The sequence below is a fragment of the Rhincodon typus genome, chromosome 37 (assembly GCF_021869965.1).
Source record: "Rhincodon typus isolate 14 chromosome 37, sRhiTyp1.1, whole genome shotgun sequence".
NCBI lineage: Eukaryota > Metazoa > Chordata > Chondrichthyes > Orectolobiformes > Rhincodontidae > Rhincodon > Rhincodon typus.
The window spans coordinates 12,998,819-13,007,158 of NC_063368.1; the positions used below are offsets into that span (position 1 = coordinate 12,998,819).

General features: G+C 40.6%; 1 protein-coding gene across 4 annotated transcripts in view; it reads left to right on the top strand.

Moving 5' to 3' along the window:
• The first annotated feature begins 6,034 nt into the window (after positions 1-6,034).
• med25 (mediator complex subunit 25) overlaps positions 6,035-8,340 on the top strand; it is a 47,414-nt gene continuing 45,108 nt past the window's right edge. For 3 of the 4 annotated variants that reach the window (XM_020535260.2, XM_048617458.1, XM_048617457.1), the window contains exon 1: positions 6,450-6,639. The gene's annotated coding sequence lies outside the window, so the exon portion shown is untranslated. Of the gene's footprint in view, positions 6,149-6,449; positions 6,640-8,340 lie in introns of those variants that run through there. The other variant, XM_048617456.1, reaches the window with a different exon arrangement.

Below are 8,340 nucleotides of genomic sequence, written 5' to 3' on the forward strand. Positions count from 1 at the left end.
CCAAGGGCACAGCCTCAGAATGACCCTTTACAACTGAGATGAGGAGGAATTTCTTCAGTTGGAGGGTGGTGAATCTGTGGAACTCATTGTCACAGTGGGCTGTGGAGGACAAGTCATTGAGTGTATTTAAGACAGAGATAGATAGGTCCTTAATTGGTTAGGGGAGCAAAAGTTATGGGTGAAAGCAAAAGAATGGGATTGAGAAGCACATCAACTATGATTGAATAGTGGTGCAGACTTGGTGGGCCAAATGGCCTAATTCTGCTCCTATATCTTATGGTTTTAAAAAGATTTAAAGACTCTGCTTCCATCGCCCTTTGAGGAAGAGAGCTCTAAAGACTCGTGACCTTCTGAGAAGAAAAAAGTTTATCCTCCAGTGCAATGACGAGGTTAAAGCCATCATCCACTGGCAGTGCCAAGTGGATGATCAATCTCAGTCTACTCCTGAGGTATCCAGCATCGCAGATGCCACTCTTAAAGCAATTCCATCAATTCAACAACATATCGAGAAACAGTTGAATGCATTGGATGCAGCAAAGGCTTTGGGCCCTGACAACATTCTGATTGTAGTGTTGAAGATTGTCGACAATTCCTAGTCCTGTTTGAATGCAGCTAATACCCTGACCAAAAGTGTAAAAATTTGCAGGTTATGTCCTGAAAACTTAAAAAAAGGTAAGTTCAATCTGGCTAACCACCATTTCATTCCTCTACTACTTCATTATTAATATGATGGAAGGTATCATTAAGTGTGTTATCAAACTGCCTTTGCTGAACAACAACCTACTCATTGATATTCAAATTCATAGAGCTTGTTTGTCTCCAGACCTCGTTTCGGCTTTGGTCCAAGCATGGACAAAAGAATAACTCTTAGAAGAGTATGAGAATGCCTTTGACATCAAGGCAGTGTTTGGCATCGAGGAGATTTGGCAATGGAAACTGGGGCAATTGGAACGCTAGTAAAAAGGAAGATGTGTTGTGGTTGTGAGAGGCCAGTCATCTCAACCTCTGCATATTAGTGCAGGAGTTCTGCGTAATGTCCCATGTTCAACCATCTTTGGCTACTTCATCAATAACTTTCCTAACATCAAAATGTCAGTTCACTAACGATTGCATACTATTCAGTCCCATTTGCAGCTCCACAGATAAAGAACAGTCCGTGATCACATGAATCAAGACCTGGATGTTATTCAGGCTTGCACGGATGAGTGGCAGGAGAGAGTGTACCCACCTTGACATTCAATGGCATCAACATCATAAAATCCCTATCCAGCAATATCCTGGAGATCACGAATGACTAAAACCTTAACTGGACTAGCCACAGAAATACTCTGGTTTCAAAGCAGACCCGAAGATGAGCACTGTACAACTAGTGACACATCTTTGGGCTCCTGTACATTATCTACAAGGCACAAATCAGAAATGTGATGGAATACTCTCCATTGGCCTGGATGAGTGCAGCTCCATCAACACTCCACGACCACTTCCATCCAGAAGGACAAGGGCAGTAGATATATGGGAACACCACCACCTCCAAGTCATTCACTATCCTGACATGAAATATATTGCCATTCCTTCACTGTCACTGGGTCAAAATCCTGGAATTCCCTCCCTGATAGCATTGTGGGTCAACCCACAGCAGGAGGAATGCAGCGGTTCAAGAAGGCAGCTCACTACTACCTTCTCAAGGGCAACTAGGGATGGACAAGAAATGCTGGCCAGCCAGCGATGCCCACATTCCTCAAAATGAATAGAAAAAAAAACTCAAGCAGCTTTACACCATTGAGAGAAAGCAACATGTAGATTAGTGCACCATCCACCAACTTCGAACATTCAATCCTGCAACTGGTGTGCTGTTACAATGGTGTGTACTATCTACAAGATGCACTGCAAACTAGCATGTTGCACATCTCTGAGCTCTAAGATCTGGAAAGTCAAGCAGCAGATGCACCTCCATCTGCAAGTTCCATTCTCAAGTCTCAAACTGATCTATCCTGAAAAAATAATGCCATTTCTTCATCGCCACTGGATCAAAATCCTGGGACCTATTCCCTGATGACAGTGAGGAAGTGTCTACATCACACAGACACAGCTGTGTTCATCCAGCTCTACACCTTGTTATCTTTTAACCTCACTGCCAGGCCTTGAGAAGATGGTTTAGCAAGTCCTGAAAGGAAAATTAAGGGAAGGGAATGAAGATGTGGGCCATACTAGGGGTGCCCACATGAATGAATAAAAACAAAATAAAAAATTATGGTTTTCTTATGAACAATGGTTACTTGTGTATCTGGAATATAAAATGACTATTAGCTCTATGTGTGCTTTAGAATTGTCAGCTTGCTAGAATTGCTGTGGAGGATCCAGGAATTAAAGATTAACCTGTGCACCATGGTGACCAGTCCAGAAGATAAAATAGCAAACATATGAAATAATTCAGTGATTTTAAAATTATTTTGAGCATTTATTTGTGGTAAATATATTTGTAATTGCAAATAAAAATGATTTTTTGACTTTGAGGTTGGTTGGAGGTAAGACCATAAAACGTAAGAGCAGAAATAGGCTGTTCAGCCCATTGATCCTGCCGTATCATTCAATGAAATTATGATTAATCTGATAAACGCAACTCCACTTTCCTGCTTTATTCCCATAACCCTTAATGCCCTTACTGATTAGAAATCTGTCTATTTCAGCCTTGAATACATTTAATGACTGAGTCTGCCTAAATAATTCCACGGATCAACTCCCTCTGATAGGAAAAGATCTTCCTCATTTCTGTTTTAAATGGGTGACACCTCACTGAGATTATATCCTCTAGCCCTAGACTCACTCACAAGGCGAAACTACCTTTCCTATTCTACTCTGCCATGTCCCTTAAGAATTTTATATGCTTCAATAATGTCTAGTCTCATTTTTCCAAAATCCAATGACTATAGGCCCAGACTATTCAAGGTCTCCTCATAATGTAATTCTTACATACCTGGAATTAATCTAGTGAACTTTCTCCAGACTGCCTCCAATGACATATTGTTCCTTAGATAAGTGTGGCAATAATGTTCACAGTATAGCAGGTGTGGTCTGACCCATGCCAAATATAATTTTAGCCATATCTCTCTAATTTATTCCCTTTGAAAATAGGGTCATCAGCCCTTTGCTTTCCCTAATTCTTGCTGAACTTGAATGCTAGCATTTTGTGATTTATACATGTGGGCCCCAAAATCTAATGTGCTGTGGCTTTCTGAAATATTTCCCCATTTAAATGATATTCAGCTCTTCTGTTCTTCCTGCCAAAGTGCATAACCTAACACTTTCCCACATTATATTTCATCTACCACTCACTTAATTTTGCCATTCACTTAACCTGTGTGTATCAATCTGTAGACTGCATCATTCTCACTACTTGCTTTCCAACCGTTTTTGTGTCATCCACAAACTTAGTGATAGTATATTCACATTCTCATCCAAGTCATTAGTAAATGTAAATAATTGTGGCCCCTGTACTGATCTTTGTGACTTTCTACTAGTTATAGATTGCCATCCTGAAATTGTTCCTTTTTTCTACTCTGTCTGCTGTTAATGAACTAATTTGCTATCCAAGCTAATACATTACCACCAACACCATGGGCTCTTATCTCTTATTAAGTTGCCTTATGTGTGTGCCTTTTGGAAATCCAAATCTATTACATCTATGATTGCCCTTTATATATCCAGCTTGTTATCTCCTCAAAGAACTGAAATAAATTTATCAGGTTTGATTTCCCTTTACAAAGTCAAGTTAACTGCTTGATTATATTATGTATTTTTAAATGCCTCAGTATCATATTCTTTATAATAGACTGTCATATCTTCCCAGTGACAGTTGTTAAGCTAACAGGCTTATAGTTACCATTTTTCTTTGTTTACCTCCCTTTGATTTGGGTGATATGTTGATAGTTTTTCAATCCTCTGGTACTTTTCCAGAATCTAAAGATGCTTGGAAAATCATCACAGTGCAAGAACTATCTCTTTAGCTCCTTGTTTTAAAACCCAAGAATGTAACTCATCAGCCTTTTAGCCCCTTTAGTTTCCCTATTGATTTTTCTTTTGTGATTGTTATTTTATTTCCTGCTCCCTTTTAGCTCTTTGATTGTTTAGCATTTTTAGATTGCTTTTAATGCCCTCTTCAGAGAAGACTGATGCAAAATATATATTCAATTCCTGTGCCATTTCTTAATTCCTCATTATTATTTCGCCAGCCTTATTCTCTAAAGAGTCCATGTTAACTTTGGTATCTCCCTCTTCATTTTATATTTTTAGAGAAGCTCTTGCTGTCTATTTTTCTATTACTTGCTAGTATGCTGTTTTGTTTTCTCCCTCTATTATTTTTAGTAATCTTTGTTGACTGACACATTACAAAACATCCAGGAATATCTCCAAGCAATACCCTTTATGCTTCTTGCTTACATATCAAGCATCTCTGACCCACATTCTCTTGGAATAGGCAACCAAAGGCAGCTCAGGAATTTTGTAATAAAACATTCCTCTCCAATCATGGACAATCAAGGAATAAAGTATTCACAAAGACAGGGTAATGTCCCAATTATAACAAAGACAAAATGAAAAATTAAATGGAAAGTAGTAAACGCAAAACCCTTAAGCCTTATCCTTCATATCCCTCTGCCCCAACATTTTCCCCAGTCATCATCCATGCCACCTCATGACCTCCACCTGTCCTCCACTGCTGACCCCTCATGATACCATGTTAAGCTTTGGCACTTCCATTTCTATTAGTCCACTATACACTGTATAAAACCAATGTATCTTATAATATAATTGTATGTGCAATAAATCACTCATTTATAACTTTCCAAATTTATGTTAAAAAGATTCATTATAAAAGTGTTGATCATCCAGACCCTGATAAGTATTAATAACAGAAACGGTAAGCTTTTGAAACATTCTAATTATGTATAAATAAACATTATTCAATTGATTGTGGAGATCAGAGTACCAGAACTGTCAATCAAGCGATATTTTCCCTGGGACTGTGCCACAGCACAGAATGGATTTTCAGGCTCTTAGCCAAGTCTTATTTTGCAATTCAAGTGCACTCCGGGCTTTTTTTTTCTGAAAGAGTATGACATTCAGAGAAAGAAATGTACAGTCTACTAAAAGTAAATAGTGATCATAATCTATGTAGGAGTTAACGCTGAAAAAGAAAGAAAAGTGACCGTGGATCTTTATTGTCCTACTAACTTGTTAAAAGTACCATTGCAAATTCTGGTGCTGCCGATCCCTGAAGAATGTCTAATTTTTCAAAAGTGAGTTGTTGAGGTATTCAATACTCAACTGCTTTAACATACGAAAAGCAACTTGACATATTTCATTTTTTTACAAAACACTAATATCTCCAATATTGAAATGGATTTTATGGTCTGACTTCTCCTTTTGGTCATAGAGTTATAGGGATCTACAGCGCGGAAAAACGCCGCCGACCCATCATCTTTCTCACTTCTAATATTTCTTGGCGTGACCAGGAATCAAATGGTCGTCTCCAATAAAGGTTAGACTTTATTCTGAAAAATGGAACAGAAACGAGTCGCTATCTCCTTCTGCAGTTCGATGTAAACTATGTCTGATAATCTCTCTTTTGAAGAGATTAAGTGGGTTTCATTACTTTAAAAATAATAAGTGAACGCAAAATGTTGTATACTAATTCCACTAGAGAACAAGACTTATGTTCTAAACAGCGAACTGACTTCCCGACTTAGGACTACTTTCAGTCGGTAATTTGCTGATCACCATGGCAATGGCGGCCAAGGGGGCGGCTTTTGTGACGTCATCTGAAAACGCTCTATCAATTTGCCTGAGAGTCGGGAAGCGGGTGTTGCCCAGCAGGCACGTGGGCCGCCGCCGTTGGTATCACGTGATAGATAAGGGCGCCGTTTTCTAGCAGCCGGGGAAGGCGATGATCCATCACGTGCATGCAGCTCAGCCAATGGCGACGACTGGGATTAGCAGGCGAGGCGCGCCGTGCGTCGAACAAGTAGGCGGGGCTGCATATTATTCACGTGACGCAGCTGATTCAGTGGAGAACTGAAGAGGGCGTAAGTTAGACGCTATTATGGGCGGGACTAAATTTACGTTACATGACGCGTCTTTGGTGCGAGAATGGGTGAGTAAAAGGGGCATGACGGCACGACGTCATGTGACGCACGTTGGCGGGCTATTTGTGTTCACGGAGAAGGCAAAAGAGGGCCAGGCGCTTAAACTTTACGTTAGAGTGGGCGGGACCCACGTTCGCGGCGACACGCGTGGTGGGCAGGACGGTCAGTGTTACGTTTTTAATGGGTGGGGCAGGTGTCGGGGGCGCGTAAGGAGGCGTGGTCTATAGTTTCCGGGCCACGAATAGGCGGGGCGCCCCGTTTTGTCATGTGATGGTTGGAAAGGATGTGGGCGAGTACCGTTTTGTGTGACCTTTTTGACTGACGTGAAGTGGGCGGGTGGATTTGTGGTGTGACGTGAGGTGGCTGTTTTCGCTCGAGCTGCTTTTCTCCAGCGGCCTGGTGGAAAAGGCTGAGGGAAGACAAACAGAAGTTGTAGTTAGATCGAAAAGACAAGAGCACCCTTTACTGCGATGTGGAAAGGCGAGAAACCGCCTGTGAGGTTCGTTAATCGTTTAAACGGCGAGCCTCTTCTGTGCGAATGACTGTCGTGTAAAGGGAAGGAGCCCTCGCTGCAGGGCAGTTATTTATAGGAAAGCAAAACTGATGCTTCACGTTATCACAGTGCACGTTTTGAAGGAAATTTTTCACATCTATTATTCGTTTATTTTTGTACGAGACGTCTTGACAGGTTTTGTTCTCTTTGTTCATTTTTTTCAAGTGACAATGTGTTAATGTTTGAAACCAAAACACATGTTGCTAGAGAAACTCAGCTGGTCTGGCAGCATCTGTGGAGACAAAGTTAACGTTTCGAGGTCAAAGACCCTTCTTCAGAACCAGCAATTTCTGTTTTTGCTTCAGATTTCTAGCATCCACAGTTCTTTGTTTTATTTATTTGTGTTCAAGTCCTACCTGCTCCAGGAGATATGGACATCAGAAATAAAGTGCTAGAGAAATACAGTCTGGCAGTATCTATGGAGAGAAAAGCAATTAAGCTTTCGAGTCCAGTGATCCTTCATCAGAACTGTAAACAGCTGGGATTTGGACTTTATACTGATCATGGGGGTGGGGGAAGGAGTGAATTGAATGGATGGAGATGTACCAGTTTCATAGCTGAAAAATAAATTGTAAGTGAGGAATGTGGGTAGCTCTTTGTGACTTAAGTGCTCGGTATCTCTCTTTTTATAATTTTGAATATAGGAAGATCAGAACAGGAGGACACCATTCAGCTTCAGCAGTTTTGCCTTTCAGAGATCTCATAGCTGTCCTCCAACCTTGCTGCGTGTCATCACCTTTGCACCATGTCCTGTATGTTTGGTTAACAATCTATCAATCTCAATTTTGAAACAAACCATTGAGATAGCATAAATTGCCATTTGTAGGAGAGAGTTCCTTTCTTAACTTCCTCTGCTTGAGGGGTGATAATTCGCATCTTCTTCAGTCTTCACTGGTACCATTCTAACAAAATTGTTGTACTCCCTCAGTATCCTTTATATCCTTAGTCAGTGATAGTTCATCTCTGGGAACAATTGGGACACAATAACAGTAGAGTGGTGGTCCTGTTGCACAGAGTGGTCTCCCAGTATTTGGGCCAAAAGAGCTGTGTACAGGCCTAACTTTTCCAGAGTATAAAAACCATGCCTGAGTAGATTGATGAACATAGGGAAATAAATTTGATGATAACAAGAAAAACTTATATAACACTCTTAATCTAAAGCAGTGTAAGATTTTGGCACAAAAACAGAAGTTGCTGGAAAAGCTCAGCAGGTCTGGCAGCATCTGTGAAGGAAAAAATCAATGTTAACGTTTCGGGTCCAGTGACCCTTCCTCAGAACTGTTTTTGGCCCTTTTTTGGCTAAAATTTCAATCTGTTCTCTTTTGGACTGTGGGCAATGATGTCATTTAGAATCTATATAGCAGAAATGACTACCCCCTCCCACTTCTCCAACTGAGGTGTTTACAGTCAAAACCTAATAGCACCTGTCTTAATTGAATTGTATGTCAATTTTCCCATCCTACTAACCCTATTTGTACAGTCAACCTCTGTCTCTTCCTTCCACACTCCACCCTTCTTCCTGCCCTGAACCCAAAAAAAATTACTGGGATGTAGGAATATTGCTACCTAAACATGTATAAACTATAGTGTTATAACAAGGTGTAGAGCTGGATGAGCACAGCAGGCCAAGCAGCATCAGAGGAGCAG